Genomic DNA, 17,065 nt, shown 5'->3' with positions numbered 1-17,065 from the left:
ACAGCAGCACCTAAGTGTGGCAATTACAGTATCAGAAAAGATGCTCAAATGTTTATTTCTCCATTAGGACTTTACACTGCTATCTGGTCTAAATGGTGCAGTGAATCCCAACAGAAGGAGCTTTTATGGTGATAGTGTCATTTTTACATCAAATACAAGCTGATGATCTTCAGTTGAAGGAGAAAGCCATTAAAAATTGACTAACCTATTTTTTAGTCAGAAAAGAGAGGTTTCATTTAAAACCTTTGTGTGAGAGGCAATCCATTTATCCTCAAATACCTGCCCATAAAGTTGCCAGTATATGTAGAGAGAAGACAAAAGAAGAAAAATAAACCTATTTTCTTACTTCCCACACGACATTCAAAAACTGTCCACTTTGTATAAAAGAGGGTTTGAACTGGCTAGGAATTAAATGGATTCTGGGCAGGAAAACTCCCTCACTCTTAGATTCAGTGTTCCTTGGAGGAAGCAATTGTTGTTAGCTTCTCAGTGGGTGAATTTTCTCTAAGACCGGCTTAAATTTCATAGAACCCACCTCAGGCTGGACCTCAAAAGATATCTGGTGAGATTTCTCTTATGAGAATCAGTGGGAAAGTCTTGCTGCAGGATGGTGGACCCCATTTGGAGATCTTGGACTGTCAGGAAAAAGCAATACAAAGATACAGGCTTAAAAAGTCTTGCAAGTCTTATAAACATTGTGTGTGCCACTGGCAGCCCAGTACACCCCTGTACTTTAGGAGAACTTAAATGTCAGGCACTGCTGAGCTGCTTCCATCACCTCAGTTTTATAATGTGGAATAAAATAGTCACAGACATAAGAAAAAGCAGTGAAAAAAAAAAAAAATGGTGATTATGTCATCCCAGTCTCTCAGCTGCTCCCTAATTCCACTTTGGTGTTGTACTCCACTGCTCACTCTCTCAATGCACCCTGCTCTAAGATTGTCCTGATGTTACTGTCTCTGCTACCTAGAAAACAACCATGGTTTTACATGGGTGACCTACGGGTTCCACAAAGAGAGTCTCAAATCTCTCATCCCCTGGTGGGGATTCTTCAGTGTACACACATCACATAGGTACTGAATTGTTGCAATATTTGGGAACTAAAAGCAAGCTAAGAAAAGAGGCAGTAGCTTATTCTTAAAAAGCAACTTTTGGGCCACCACAGCTGTGCTCTTCACATCCATGTGCAACAGAGAAAGTTCCTGGATAAGTCTCAGCCCCCTTCCATGAAGAGGAAAGGGGAAACCAAAGATGTGCCAAGTAAACTGTTTCTTGCCCCAGTTTTTTGCTGTACCTCTGAGGATTTCCAGGCTCAGGAGCTGCTCAGTGCACAATGTGAAAGGCACATCTTCAGGACTGCTTCTGAAAGGCAGGGAAGGGCAGAGGGGTGGTGACTTAGGGGCCAGCAGTTCCAACCTCTGTCATCTACCTGCTGGCATTCCGTGATTTTTAATACAGTATTTCACATTTGGAAAGGCCCCTGGCAATAACCCACAAAGTGATCTCACCATTCTCTTAAAAATCTTTTTTTTTCCCACTCTCTTGCAAAATACTGCCAGTTTTGGGGTGATTGATGATGTCAGTGCAGGAGGTTGTATCACAACAGAGTGCTACAGGTGTTCCCTGCTCTGGGTGATGTCGAGCAAAACATTTTAAGGATTATGCACAGCAGACCCCCTGCCTTGTTTCTCAGTAGGTTCTCTACAAAAGTACTCAGATCCATGGCTAGGTTCCAAGTCAACTGTGCTAATAAAAAGCAAAAGAAGATGATTTCCTGAGCTCTGTAAGTAACATTCAACAACAAAAAAAAATTCAGGTCAAATATAAGCAATAAACTCTAGGTCAAATTTAGGCAGTTTCCTTTTATTTGCTTCCATTTTATTGACAATGAACAACTCTTAGTGGGTAAACCTAAAAATACACCTCCAGTAACAATTGTTTTGCCTTAGGTATTTATGCAGCATTCCAACTACAGAATCTATATTGCATTTCTTTTTCCCCATGCTTACAAATACACACTCATACTTAATACATTAGCATTTCCTCTATACATTTTTGCACTGTATCCAGTTAAGGAAATTGCTCAATTAACTGAATAGGGTTTTTTCTTTTCACTGTGAAAAGACAGTCTTACCAAATGGAACAGCATTCTCAGTAAGAGGTCAGCTGGGTGTGATTTTTGGAATAAAGGAGAGAGGATGAGTGGGTTGTAAAAGATTTTTTTTTAATTGTTCACATTTTATTGCCTTTAAAAGCTAAAGAGAGGGCATACCAACACACGTCCTGGTTCATGCTGGTATGTAACCGTAGTGTGTTGTAGAGAAAGCCCACCACGCTTAGTGGAATTTTCCTGTTACAGTGTGCACCTCATGGACACAGAAAAGATTGTGGGACTGTCAAATACCGAGTGTCAGGGAATGGTATATCCAATCGTTGGTAAAATAAGTCAGTTAATTTGGCAGGTAAGTATTAAGTAATCATATTGTCAGAACAAGGCAAGTGGCTAAGAAAGGAAGACAGAGACAAAAAGGAAAAAATATAAAGACAAAATAGGAAGGCACCAAAGAGGAGAGGGGAAGGGGAGGGAATGTGTGAGTTTGATGGCCAGGTCATGAGAGAGTAGGCGATGATGATCCCTCTGTTCTGGGTGGTTCCAGGTCACCTCATCCTTCTGTCTGCCATTAGACTCCATTGCTGCTTTTCCACTGTCTGGGAGAATCTAAACATCATTCCACCCAGGTTTTATCACTATGGAATGTAATGGCTGAGAAAAACTTGACCAAGTTGGATATTTTCTAATCCATGTTTTAGAATTTTTTTTTCAAGAAATTTTACCATTTTCATGGTCTCTATGGATTTTTATCATTTTTTGCCTACTCAAGTCTTGGAAAATATTAGGGGTTTTTTTAAGTAAATATTGTTCCATCTTGATTTGAGTTTTCCCTTATTTGGTTTCAACAGTGCAAAATTTCAAATGAGCCAAATAATTTTTAAAATTTCATTCTATTTTTCCAGAGGTAAAAATGTCTGATATTTGCCTAGGCAAAGTGTTGCATCACATACTCTATTTATGTTTCAGCATTGCCGTGACTTTTAAAAGCTCACAGCAGGAAATTAAGAAAAGCCTGAACTCATAATTATTAAATAATAATAAAAAATGTACTCTGCTAAGGTTGCATTTATTCAAAATTGTACAATTAATATATCCCCATGTTTCCATTAATATATATTCCGGTGGAGAAATTGATAGGAAATGTGGTCATGGCATGAACTTTACAGCAGATTTGAATAGTCTCTGCTGAGCAGAGTTTAATTGAGCAAAGCAGCTTGGATAAGGAGTACTGTACAAAAATGAGATTATCCATCGTGCCCCATGTAAATGATCAATATCCAAGTCCTCCTTCTATTGATAGAGTTGGAAGGATTCCACTTAACACAATCAGACATCACAGGCAATGGGGAATTTAAATGTCCCCCTCCCGTGTGGGGCAAATCATTACTCCCTTAAGCTTCCTCCAGCCTTTGCCCTCCTTGCTGTGCAGGTGAAAACACCTGCAGCTTCTAAAGCCAGCCGAGGGCAGCATCCTGTAGGGCCCAAACTTCACCTCTTGCTCTGACCTGTTGTGGAGCTCAGCCATCACACAAGTAAAGCCTTCCTTCACAGAACATCAGTGCACAGCCTTAGCACCATTTGAGACACTGGTGGCAACATAACCTTCCTTGGCTTCTTATTACCGTGGTGAACTTGTGGCATCTGCTGTCCTCTGTCTTCTCTCATCAACCACAAGTTGTTAGTGCTTGCCTTTATGGTTCTTCAGCGCGTTGCTCATCCCTCTGTGCCGCACAGGGTCTCTTACCTCACGGTTAATTCCTTCCTTCAGTCTGCCAGCGGTGTTGTCTGACCACTTTCTCACCTCCAAAGCCAGCCCAAGTTTCACTCCTTGCTCATAAAGAGCTTTTTCACTGGCTCCTGCAGAGTCACAGTATTATTTGTCTCTATATTCCCCACAAAAGCTTTGCCAGAAGGGCCCACAAGGCACAGACCTAGGACAAGGACTCAGCACTCCACAATCTTTGAGTGATGACGGCCATGCAACTCTTTTTTCTATGATCATGTGTCTGCTTCAGACAATCCTGTTCTCATGCTTTGACAAACTCCTAGGCAGTCAGCCTCTATCCTCTGAAATATAAATCCTCAGTGGACTCCTGGAGATGCTACTGCAAAAGAGATAGTAAACATCTAAAACCCAACTCTGTCTTCTGAATTTATTTTTCTCTACTGAGGACATGGGGCAGGTAATGTCCCTGGATGAGCCAGTGCAGAGGTCTCAAAAAACACCAGAGCTGAGGGGATAAGTTCCCAGACTTCCACATAATAATAGGAAGCTTTAATTTTATTTTATTATTTTAAAACACATACCCAACACTCTCAATAACTGGCAAGAAGCAAGGTTTAAAAGGATAAAAAAGGTTTTCTTAAGCTTTTTACTTAAATTGTGTTTATTGTGCATGGAGACCACATTCACAGTATTTATTTCTTGAAAGCACAGAGAAAAAAAACAAATGTGTTGCTGCTGTTGGAGACAAAGGATGAGATGTGCAGGGCTTCCACAGCACCTGACAGAAAAAGTGTCTGATTCAAGTCAAATATAAGCAATAAACCATAGGTCAGATTTAAGTAGTTTCCTTTTATTTACTTCCATTTTATTGACAGTGAACAACTCTTAGCGGGTAAACCTGAAAATATACCTCAGTAACAATTGTTTTGCCTTGGGTATTTATGCAGCATTCCATGGGTATTTATGCAGGGAAAAGTGTCTGATTCAGGTCACACTAATGTACAGTGTAATACAACAAAGCCAGTGGCTCTTCTGCCTTCTCAAAGAGGAGGCACAATACAAAATGCCCCTATCCCCACCCAGAACTAAAAGCTTTTTGCTAAATATTCACCCAAATTCATGTCTGGAGACTAAATATTCAGGAGATAATGAGCAGAGCCCTGTTGCCATAGGAAAACATTCTGGCTATTCAAGTATCATGTGCAAGTTCCTCAGAAAAAGCAATTCTAATCATAATTTTATCTCTGATATTATGAAAATAACCACAGATTTCTTCTTTAAAGCTATGGAACACAGCCAGCAAAAATTTTATTTCACCAGTCTTCATTGACAGACTCTTGTCTGCAGCAATTCAGAACTCTGCCTACTGAAGCTCGTTGCTGTTTCTTTGCCTCCCTCAGTGCTGAGGAGATATTTATAACTGTTGAAATAAGTATACAGCACAAGGGTGCTGCATGTTACCAGTCAAGCAGAAGACAAATAAAAAGCAATGAACAGACATGATATAGATATAGGGGGATTGTGACTACCAAAGAGCTAATGGTTTTGTGATGGTAAGAACTGACTTAGAAGAATACCCAGTATTAGGAATGGTTTTGTTGAAAAATCTCTTCACACCATTAAAGTATTACGCTGTTCTTTATCACACTTTCCCTGCCTCTTCTTTTCTTTGCTAGTTGGTTGGGTTTTTTATACTCTTTCTTTAAATCTCCCCTACTGGATTGAATAGCATTGAGCTGCCTTTGCCATACAAAATCACAGATCAGTAGATTTTTGTTTCATTCTAGGCATAATTTGAGACAATCAAATTTGAATGGCAATTTTGTGTTCACATTATTTATTTATTAACAGTCTTCAAAATACAGGGAAAAGGAAAATACAAAATCCATTATATTCAGGAAATGAAAAAAAAAAAAAGTGGGGAAAAAGAACAAAAAAGGGGAAAAAAGAAAATAAAAGAAGTATTTTTCTCTCTGTTTTTTCTTCTAAAAGATGAAAAGCTACTGAGCCACTCCCTTGCATGGATATGCTCAGTACAAGAGGCTGAAAGGATTCCAGCAGGACACCACTCACAGAGCTCTCACCATCTGTCCTGAGCAGCTCCAATTTAAATTACAGCTGCCTCAGGGTCTGTGTGTCCCTAACCAGCATGCAGGGTGCCCAGCTGAGAGGCTCTGCAGTGCCCCAGTGTGTCCTGGGGGGTTTCATCCCAAGGAGAGGATGCTGGTGCAAACCAGCCACACCAGCCCTGTGCCTGCAGCTCCTTGTCCTCCTTTGCATCCTCTCAGCCAAGAGTCTGGATGCTGGGATACAGGTGTAGGTAACAACACAGCATCTCTGCTAGCTCAAAAGCACGGAGGGAGAAGAGTATGGAACAACATCTGAGCTGCTCCAAAGCCACAAGCTTTGATCCTGGGCTAGGTGAGAATTTTTCACAGGTAATAGGACTGGGAGCTGCCTCAGGTCCCAGGGAAGGAAAAGGACGCTCACTTTTGTTTGGACTTTGCCCAAAGTATTTATTTCATTGCTTGACATTGATTTTGCTGGATAAGTAACCAAAGTCCAGGATCAGAAGAGCAGATGCATCTTCAGAAGTTAGACAGGGCTGTGCCACCAGAATAAGCTGAGAAAAATTGGTGCATTTCACAACTGCTTTCTATTGCTAGCCCATCACTATAGTCCTGCCTTTAAAAAATCACTTCACTTCAAAGTCCTTAATTAAAAAAATCCTTCAAATGAAGGAAAGGGAAAATATATTTTTCTTTCTCATGGCTAGATAGTCCTCCTTCCCTCCTTTCACAAGAAGTATTTTTAATTTAAATGTAAAAGCAAGTTATGGGTATTTACCTTTTTGTTTGTAGAAATAGAAGTAAATTTTGCTGTAGGGTGTTCCTTACTTTTAAATATATATCAGTAGTGTTCACAGCCATACATCCTCCATGCGTGACTTAACTTGCTTTCTGTGTCTTCTTGTCAGATGAGCTCAAGGGCTGCAGAAGAGGTTCCCAAAATACATTTCCCTCAGCCATATTTCAGTACACAAGTCAATGTGCAATTTCTACACATTCTGAGCACCGGCTTGCAGACACCCTCCTTCAATATGAAAACCAAGACCTAAGACTCAAAAAGAAAGCCCATGCTGAAGGCTCCTTCAGCAGAAGTTTTATGTCTGAATCAGTAACCTGCTCAGTAGGCTTGCCAGCTCTTCCCAGTAATAACACTTCACATTAGTTATTTGAGCTCAGATGCAGCATTTGCAGAAGAAAAACATTCTGCAGTTTACCATTCTGGAAAGATATGATTGTTGTGTTGTCAATAATGAGAAGTATTACAGAGTAGGCGAATTTGTTACATATATGTATGGCCCATGAAATACATCCCTCTATGAATCTTTAAATATTATCAGCCTACAGTAATTGTTACTTACACTCCACCCACTTCAGCCTTCTTTCCTTCCTTCCTTCCTTTCCTCTGAAGAATAATTTGACAGCTACATTCTTCGAGAAAGTTGAACTACAAAATTATTTCTATGTCTAACAAGAACACAAGTATGCTAGTGTAAGTACAGTTACGAAAATGGGGACAAACTTGAAACCCTCTGTTGGGGGTTAGGTTTCTTTCCTTTTGCTCCTTTTTACTTATAGAATTTTTCCCCTTAAGTTGCAAAGAAACACTAACAACTGGGTTCTTAAGAAAAACAAAAGTGGCCAAGCTCAGGGGAGGGGGCATCTGGTTGCCCTTCTCTTATCTGGGAGTTTCTCTCCGAGGCGCAGAGATACCGGGAGAATTGGGCTGGTAAAGGACGGAGAATTGGGCTGATAAAGGACGGGGCTGGGGCAGCTCCTGTCTCCTCTCTCTCGGCCTCAGAGGAGCACGGTTGGAGCTGCTGCCTGGGGAAGGGAATTCACTGCTGCCAGAGCCCAGCCCAGAGCTGCTTCTGCCATGTGTGAGCTTCTGCTTGTGAGAGCAGCCACTGAACCAGGACCTCATTAACACCCACCTCACTAAGAGAGGGACCTGTTCCACCTGCTCAGGTGCCCGGGATCCTGAGCCAGCCTCTCCCTGAGAGCCCCTTAATTTCAAAATTATAATAATTTGGAGGATGGGGTTTACATTTTCCATTCCAAGGGAAGCTCCTGCCTTCCTTAGAAGACACCTGTCTTTCAAACCAAGACACCTTCATCCATATGAAAGCAAAAATTGGGATGTTTTGTACAGCTAAGGTGGTCTGGAGAAACCTAAGGATGTGGTGGAATGGGAAAAGGCAGAAGGAATTAAACCCTCACCCCCTACTGCAGACCCAGAGCCATCCCCACTAGCATTGTAAAGTAGAATTTATAGCTAAAATCAGGAAAATAGATGGAAGCATTAGGATCACAGGTGCTCCTTCACTGACAACCTATTATAAAGCTCCAACTGTGTCCAAAGTTATAAAGCAATTTCATAGTTATATTTATCAGGATGAAAAATGTACAAATCCACTTCTCTAGCTTTTTTTTTTTCCTTGATATGTCATTGTTAAAAGATTCCTGCTGCACCTAGCAAGGCTTCCTCAGATGTTGATCCAGTGCTGCAGTGAATGGCAAATGTAGAGCCCACACACAGGAAAGAGGCACACAAGCCCTGCAGCAAGGGGAAGGAGGAGGCTCCTAAGAGGAGAACAAGGCAGAGCACTTGTCCACAAAATTCCCAGTGGTAAACAGAGGCCAAAGAAATCCCAGCAAGTGAATGCAATTTTTCTTTTTTTAATGCACAGAACAAGATATAGAGGCCAAGGAAATAAAAGGACATTTTCGGTAGACATATTCTGAGAGTGAAGGGGGTGAAAAGAAGGGTGTTTGGAAATGGTGAATAAGCAGCCTTCCAGGATGACAGCCATACTGAGCCTCCAGCCCGTGCAGGGTGCAGCCATTGACAGAGCTGGAGAAACTGGAGAAGTCACAAATTCTCCACCTTATGGCATCTGTGTGTTAAGAGCAAAATTCAGCTGGTTTTGGGTGCATTTATGGAAATGAAATCAGGGGTAGTAAAATGATGTCATCAAAATCACATCATGCATTACAGGCAGAAAGGAAACCTTTTGTACTGTACATCTGTAAACAAATAAGAGTGTCTTACTGACAGCTCATACACACAGTGTTTATAGACATCAGCCTTTGCTGAAAACAACTAGAAACTACTTATGACCAAACAGGCTTGGCTTACTCAAATACCATTCTGAGAATCCAAACATGATTTTTCTTCTAAATCACAGATTATTTTAAAATAAATGAAAATTTAAATAGCTGAGAAAATGAAGGAATCTGCTTAAGAGTATCTGCCCAAGCACACTGGAGGAAAATCCAGCAAAAGGGACAGGAATGTTCAGAAGGAGATGGGAACCATGCTTCACCCTAGGGAATTTGCATGGCACATGAACAGCACACACAGTTCAAAATGAAAATCAGGGTCATGAAGACAGAGTTTTATCAGGGCATAACCAGGAGAAGGCATTCCCAAACTCTTATCAGCTCCCCAGGGGCTGATGGGGGTCTGTTTAAAGGCAGTATAATGGTGCTTTCAAAGATCTTCAAAAAATATATGTACAGCAGTCAGGAGCCAGCAGGGGAAAGAAAAATGTCATGACAATAAGAGCCCTAAGAGAGTTCTGAAAAGGTTGCTGCAACCCACAGAGGTGGCTGAAACTAAGCCTGAAGGTGCAGTCTCACCAACAAGGATATTGTGAAAATCTGGAGATTTGTTTACAAATCTATTTTATATCTATTTTGGTTTTCCCATTCACTTTATGTTTTTCTATTTCTTCATGTTACTTAATATACTTGAATATTATAATGGAGTCTGGATTTTAAAATTCTTTTTCTCCTCTTTAGAGAATTCACCATCAGGTGAAGGCACAGCCAGATCCACCTCAATGCCCTGAACATCTCAGGGTCTCACAAGTCCACATTGATGACTAGCAGGAGAGCCAAGCCCTGCTCAACGTTTAGCACTATTAAATTATGACACCAAATAAACACATGTAGGTACCACCTTATGTTATATTTAACATAAAGGCAGAAAGCAGGAATGTCTCTTGTGTTAGGAGCTTGTGTCAGAAGAACAAGAGATGATGTGTGGAAGGCACAACTAAAATGAGCTCAGAAGTTAGTGTCATTCTGCAGATCTCACAGGCTGGGATAAGTGCCCTGGGGACAGTCGTGGGGAGCAATGGGAGCTGGAGAGAAGATACCAGTGGTTGTCCCCTGGCAGCACAGGTGAAGCTGCACCTCAGATCCTGTGCTCACTTTTGGGCAACTCCCTAGAGGAAGAATATTGCTGTGCTGGAGTGGGTCCAGAGAAGGGCATGGAGCTGGTGAAGGGTCTGGAGCACAAGTCTGAGGAGGAGCAGCTGAGGGAACTGGGAGTGTTTAGCCTGGGGAAAAGGAGGCTCAGGGATGACCTTACTGCTGTCTCCAACTCCCTGAAAGGAGGCTGTGGTGAGGTGAGGGTCAGTGTCCTCTCCCAAGAAACAAGAGGAAATTACCAAATATTGCAGCAGGGGAGGTTTAGATTGGATCCTGGGAAAAACAACTTTATGGAAAGGGTTGTGAAGCACTGAAATAAGCTGCCCAGGTAAGTGGTTGTATTGACATCCCTGGAGGTATTTACAAGACCTGTAGTGTGGTGAAGAGGACAGGGGTTTGTGGTGGACCTGGCAGAGTTAACTTAATGGTTGCACTCAATGATCTTAAGGGTCTTTTCCAACATAAATGACTCTGTGATTCTATGGTGGCAAATGGGAGTGAAATAAATGGGGCAGCAAAAATGGAGGTGCTGGGGAGGAGTTAATTGCACACCAAGGGCAAGGCTCGGGGCTCTGCCAAGCACAGGTGCTCACAGTGCTCCGTGGAGAAAAAGGCACATCCAGCCACAATGGATCCACTCTGAGTGCCAAGGCATGAAAACATCTGGGCCCAGATTCTTTCCTGAGCCAACTCCACAAAGATACCAGAAATTATGCAAGTTTAGATGCATGTCTCTTACGAAAATGATGCAATAATCAGTGTCTACAGTTCGATTATGAGATAATTAATTTTAATTGCATATTACATTCTCATTGAATTAAAAGATTTGAAGACTTTGACTATTTTTATATTCCCCTTGCAATACATTTTGTAGTCTGTGCTATTTAGAGACAGAAAATTGCAACTATTTTAAAAACACGACAATGACTTTCACCTCCCTGAGGGAAATCCTGAATTATTGCCTTTGATGGCATCAGGGTTACATCCTTATTCTGTTAGAGAAAATAATTTGAGACCCCTTCTTAGCTTTGCTCTCCACCTATTTTGAGAGCCCTGAGTTCCCAACACTCAGGTGGAAACACTCACCATTAGGTGGAAGAGGAGAAATTATGTTCGATTTTTTTTCTTCACTGGAAAATGTTGGAAATAAAAAACTTTCTTTTTGCCACATCTACCTGGTGCCACCCATTAAGCAGGAGTGTTTCTGAAACCATGGTCAGCTCCCTCCCAGGGGAATGGGCTGGCACCCTACCCCAGGTCACACACATTGCTGCTTCTACAGCCACTCCATTCCTGACTCCAGCATGACTTTTCCAAGGGCAAGGGAGGGTGGCTGAGGTTGGACATTGCCCCATGCAGCAGAGACAGGTTTTGCCTGTTCTGATTTTCCATTTTTTAGCTCCTGCCAGCAGTAAAGCACTGAGCAAAATGTCCCCACTCCAGCCCTAGAGGATTCATTGTAATAAGTCACTGGCTGAATTGCACCCCATGCTCCCACTGTGAGCGAGCAAATCACCAACTTCTCCAATTGTTCAAATATCTTCTCAAGGACTTGCTGAATAAGTCATGCCAGTAATCTGCAGTTTGTAACTTCCCATCCAGCCATTTGCAGCACATATTCAAGACCTGGCCTTTCAGGCTGACTGGGTTCCCAGGGATTTGGATGCCCAGCCAGGAGGCTCCACTTTTTCAAGGGACAAAGTAAGAGCTTTCTGTACTGGCCTTCAGCTGTGAAAAGTTAGCATTTTCTGTGCCACAAGCATGTCCAAAGAGAAAGGAGAAGGGAGAGCAGACAGACCCTCACCCTCCGTTTCCATGGTGCAATGTGTACTCCATCTCCCAGTCTGACCCAGCATGCCTGCCTTTCCCAGCTGGATGTGAACACCCACACTCCCTGTCTTCAAGCTCTCAGGGGGCCAGCATGTGCTCAGCCAGGCACCAGCGCTGTCCATGGAGGTGTGGTGGTGGGACACCTTCCCACAGGCAGAGGGGACAGATCCTGTGAGCTCCAAATGTACAGAGGAGGAGGCTGCATGACTGTCTGCCATAAAATGCAAGATACCAAGGATGTGGAGAGGAAAGAATAAAATGTGGATTTAGAAGCAAATCCCCACTTTTATGTTTACATACATACCTTGTCTATGCAAAGTGTTTTTTCCAGCATCAATCTCCCTTTGTGCCCACCCTTTTGTACCAAGGAGGAGATTTATGCTATATCTTTCCTCAGATCCCAACATTTTAGACTCAAAAAATATGTGATGACAAGTTTCATACATACTTCTAAGATATTCCTACCTTATACCCCTTATATCTATTTTCTTTCCCAGGCTTTCTTGCTCTTGCATGTTTTACTGACACTGGAAGGTGTGAAGTTATTGATTACACATCTCTTTCTGACACACCACAAAATATGCCATCTCCTGTCTCCACACTGGTGACTGGCTTACAGGGCAGGTTTCTTGTCTAGGTAGAAAACACATCAAAATTGCATTACATGCTGCTGTTGTTTTTAATAGAAATATTATTCAACTCACACAAGTTTTCTTCAGGAGATTTTTTTCGTTTCACTTAACGTTGAACCTTCTTGGAATTTGACAAGCAGACAAAAGTTCCCAGAGGCTGCTGTTGCTCAGCTCACCATGTTGGCTGTGTTAAAAGTCTTTTATCCTGAGATCAGTGGTCACGGGGAAGTGAGCAAGTGATTAAGTTCTGCAATGTACCTTGCAGGTAGGGACCAATCATTTATTGCTTAGCTGTGTCTGGAGCCACTAAACTGAGGCTTATCCAGTTCAATAACTGCTGGAACAAAGGCTACTCTGGCATGAAGGCTGTTTATATTTCATAGGGGGATTTTTTTTTTTTTTCATTTTTCCTTAAACCATTGGAGGGTCTTGGAAATGTATTCCTACAATTCCACTCCTGGTCCATCTCCCAGAGCCATCCTAAAACTGCAAGGCACACATGTCTACATGTCGTCACTCAGAACAGCCCAGAGTGAAACCAGGCTCTTAAACAATAGCAAGGGGGTTTCTATGCCATACAAAAATATATTAAAAATACATAATGTAACTTGTCTTAATATACTTTTCTGAGTCTAAAAATATGCCAGACCAAAAGAAACATATTTACATAAAAAGCAGACAAGGTCAAATAACAAAGAAAGCCCTTAATTAGTTGTAATCAACTTTAATTTGCATACGGTATATAATTCCTAAATGATTGTTAATAATAACTTTATATAATGGACTTCCAATTTTCATGAAAATGGCACATTTTGATAAGCAGACACAAAACCCTAGTACTAATAAGGTTTAATTTGCATACATTAGACTGATTATCCAAACAAAAGGATTACAGTATTACTTCTCCATACCTTTATGTCCTTATTATGCACATTTATTAACTTCACAAAAGCTAGCTGTTAGTGACAAACAATAGCCGTGGCTGGAAGAGAAATCTACAGTATGAATAAAGTGCATTTTAATGCTAAGGAGCAAACTTTATACTGCATAAATGTTTTGTTTAACTCTTTCTTTTGCAAAAGGCACTATTGCTTAGTATGGCAGGCATCATCAGATGGATAAAGCACTTTTTTGTTATGAGATTTATTTTTTTTCTTTTGGTAAAGAGTAGATTTTCTCAAGAAATTATGACCTGCTCATGCTCACAGTTTCCCAATGCTAAGTTAAAAAACCTGGATGGTGCTTGAACATGTAGAGAAAAGTGTTTACAATCACAGGATTAAGCTGTTAACTCGTGTGATTCCAGGGCACCGTGTTAATAAATATATTGCCACAAGCTTCGTTTTCACAGCATAAATAATAATACAGGTGGCAATAGCTATTCCTAAGGGTATTACATATACCCTGCAATTAAAGTGTGAGCAAGGGGGAGGGAAAAAAAATCATTAATAGATCTGGTATCTGAAGGAAACGATGCTCACAAGGGGCTGAGAAGAAAGCCAATAGATGTGGAGCTTAAATTGAATGCCAGCCTGGAGCTCCCTCCGTGCTGTGACAGGGGCAGTGCTGATGTGCAGTGGTGACGGTGATGTGAGGAGAGGATGTCACCCCTGCTGCAGTTTGTGCCCTCTGGTGCCATGCGCCGCCTTCAAACAGAAATGCTGCTTTTGGAGAGTTGCTGTCAGCATGTTTCCATACTCCATGGACCAGCTGGCTCATCAGGAAGAGCTGCTACAGCTGTCACCAGCCTTGACTTCTCTGGGATAAATTCCTTCTTGCACAGCCTTTGACCAAGGTCTCCATGTCTACATGCACCTGACTTGCTTAACACATATGAGCCACACAGAGCAGTGTCTAACTTGAGCCAGAAGCCATCCAGATGAATGGATGATATTCATCCTTGGACATGCAGTGAGCATCTGGCAAAGTTACCAAGCAGGGGCAACATACCTTTTGTCAGAACCCAGGAAATTCCTCTGGCTGCCCTGGAGGGCTCAAGCCCCTGCCCAGGGGGCTCAGAGACCTTGGCACAGAGCCCAAGACCCCTGTGCCTTTGATTTAGCCCTTGGAAAAACAGTTATCCAACCTTTATATGAAGAATTACAAGTCAAGAGAGTTTAAGTAGAATAATAGTTAGTTGGTCACGGGGTGAAAAATAGATATTTGGGGTTTTTTAGAATGGAGGTCCAGGAGGCAAGATGGAGGAATTTGGGCATGTCCAGCGTTTCTCCTTCTTCTTCTTTTTCTTGGCCTCCATGTTCTGGGTGATGGTGGCACTTTTGGGCTGGTTTAAGGTAGAAGCTCACTGTCTAACATAGGTGATAGGTATTGGGAAGTTATAGTAAATAATGAACACATAGTTTTTAGCATAAAAAGACAACACCATCTCTGAGGTGGGCAGTGTGCCTCAACCCAACCTGCCAGACAGAACTGTGGCGGGTCGGAGAAAGAATTGTATAGATAAGAAACAATAAACAATGTTGAGAATGAGAACAGAAGAATCCTGACTCCTTCTCCGATGGCCAGGTTGGGAAAAAGAAGCTTGTACGTATCTCAGAGTCACTCTGACCAGCAGAGATTCTAAGAGCTTTTTTTCAGAATAATTTCCATCCAACCATTTTGCAAAGGGCTGAGGGAATTGCTTTTTCACCTGTGCACCTCAAAGCCACTGACTTCCAACTCAATGCTGGTTGGTGCCAAGGTCAGAGCCTGGGGTCCATCCCCCATCAGGAGCCCAAGGATTTCATTGGGAATCTGTGAAAGAATAAAGGTTTTGTGGTGCAGCTGAGAGTCTCTAACTGTGAATTTGTTTGTCTAGAAACAGTAGGTGGGGGAAAAGACACATTTCAGGGGATATGAAATACATGAGAACATTAAAATCTAGATAGAAACTTAGAGAGATTAGCTTTTTGCTGTAAATATAGTTGGAATTTATGATTGTATTTACAGTGTTTGAGCTGTCTTATAAAGATACTGATCTTTTGAAAGGTATCCAATATGCTTTTCTTCCAAGGAGACCCCAGAAAGAATGGATGGCCAAGGACAAGTCTCTGGAGCCATGTTCCTGGACCTTCTGAATCGACCTCAATTTGTTCTTAAATATACAGGATAAACATGCCCAGAAGATACAGCAAAGTCCATTCTATGTGCAAAATTACAGCCACCAAATTCTACTGATATCCACATGGATTTGGTTTCCTACATGCACTGATGAAAACAAGAGTTTCCATGGCATCCTACATCATCTGGGCATTCATAAAGAAATCCCAGGTTATGAAGCATATTAATTTCTGCATAGCTTTTAGATTAGTCAAAGAGCTCACAGTGCCAGAAAATGGATTTTTTTTTCAACCAGAACATGAATACAAACCTGATTTGCTTTTTCCTACCAAACCATGGCTTTGTTTCCATTGAACCATACAGGGTTTGATCTGGCCTCACTTCTCTAAGTGACAATCCTTACACACAACTCCATTTGGTTACCTTTGGACCCAGACTGCACTTGTCAGCCTGTAAATGAGAAGGTTCCTAAGTCCCTACTCTTGTATTCATATTCTTCTTCTTCACAGCACTTCATGGTTCTCCCTGGACACCTCTTCCTTTTGTTTTCCTTTGCAAAAATGGGGGAAATCATACAAAATGCCTTCGGTCTGGTTCTGCTCCCTGCCTAATCACCAGTTTGTCTTCCTGGTACATACTGCAGGAAAAAAAACCAAAACAACAAAGGTTTCTGTCTGCCATCCTGCAGGTCAGAATCTACCTGTTTTGAAGGTCTTGAAGACTCCTTTATCCATTGAACTTTTTGTTCCTACTCAAAAAAAAAAATTGAAAATGGAGCCCTGTTATGGGATAAAGAATTAAAGTGAGTGTAAATAATGGCCCATTTATTCTCACTTTCCATTTAGAGAAGGAAGACCTGTTCTGCTCCTCTTCTGAGTGACGGGTCCACAGGAAACCTCTGGTAAAGGTTAAACCTCAGAAAGTTTTAAAAATCAGAAGCCATGTTCAATTTTAGAAACCTCATTGACATCCAGAGCCCTTCAGACATTTTGATAATATTAGAATACAAAGAAAACAAAACCTGAAAGAGATTAAAGCCAAACCATACCTTCTAGTTCTTGTTCAAAGAGAAGAAAACTGAGATTTTCCCCAGCACTGCTATACAAAACAGATGATAGCACATCCTCTGCTGGAGGAAGCAACCAGGCTGCTCAAGTAGCCCCCAACTCACTTAGAGCCCAGACAAATTGTTTATCAGTTCCCTGGGTTTTTAATACAAAAGCCATCATACAAATGTGCTTTCACTCATGAGAAAGCCCCCTTTACTGGAGGAATGAAAGGTTCTGTGTTAGGGTTACAAAACAGGAATAATAATTTTGTTAAATCCAACGTCTTTTGTTTAAAATTAGTTTTCTGTGGCTCCATAATATTATTTTTAAATTTCAAGAATGGAAATAATAGGTGAGCTTTGTAAATGACA

This window comes from Melospiza georgiana, chromosome 2 (genome assembly GCF_028018845.1).
Source record: "Melospiza georgiana isolate bMelGeo1 chromosome 2, bMelGeo1.pri, whole genome shotgun sequence".
NCBI lineage: Eukaryota > Metazoa > Chordata > Aves > Passeriformes > Passerellidae > Melospiza > Melospiza georgiana.
This window is presented reverse-complemented; position numbering follows the sequence as displayed.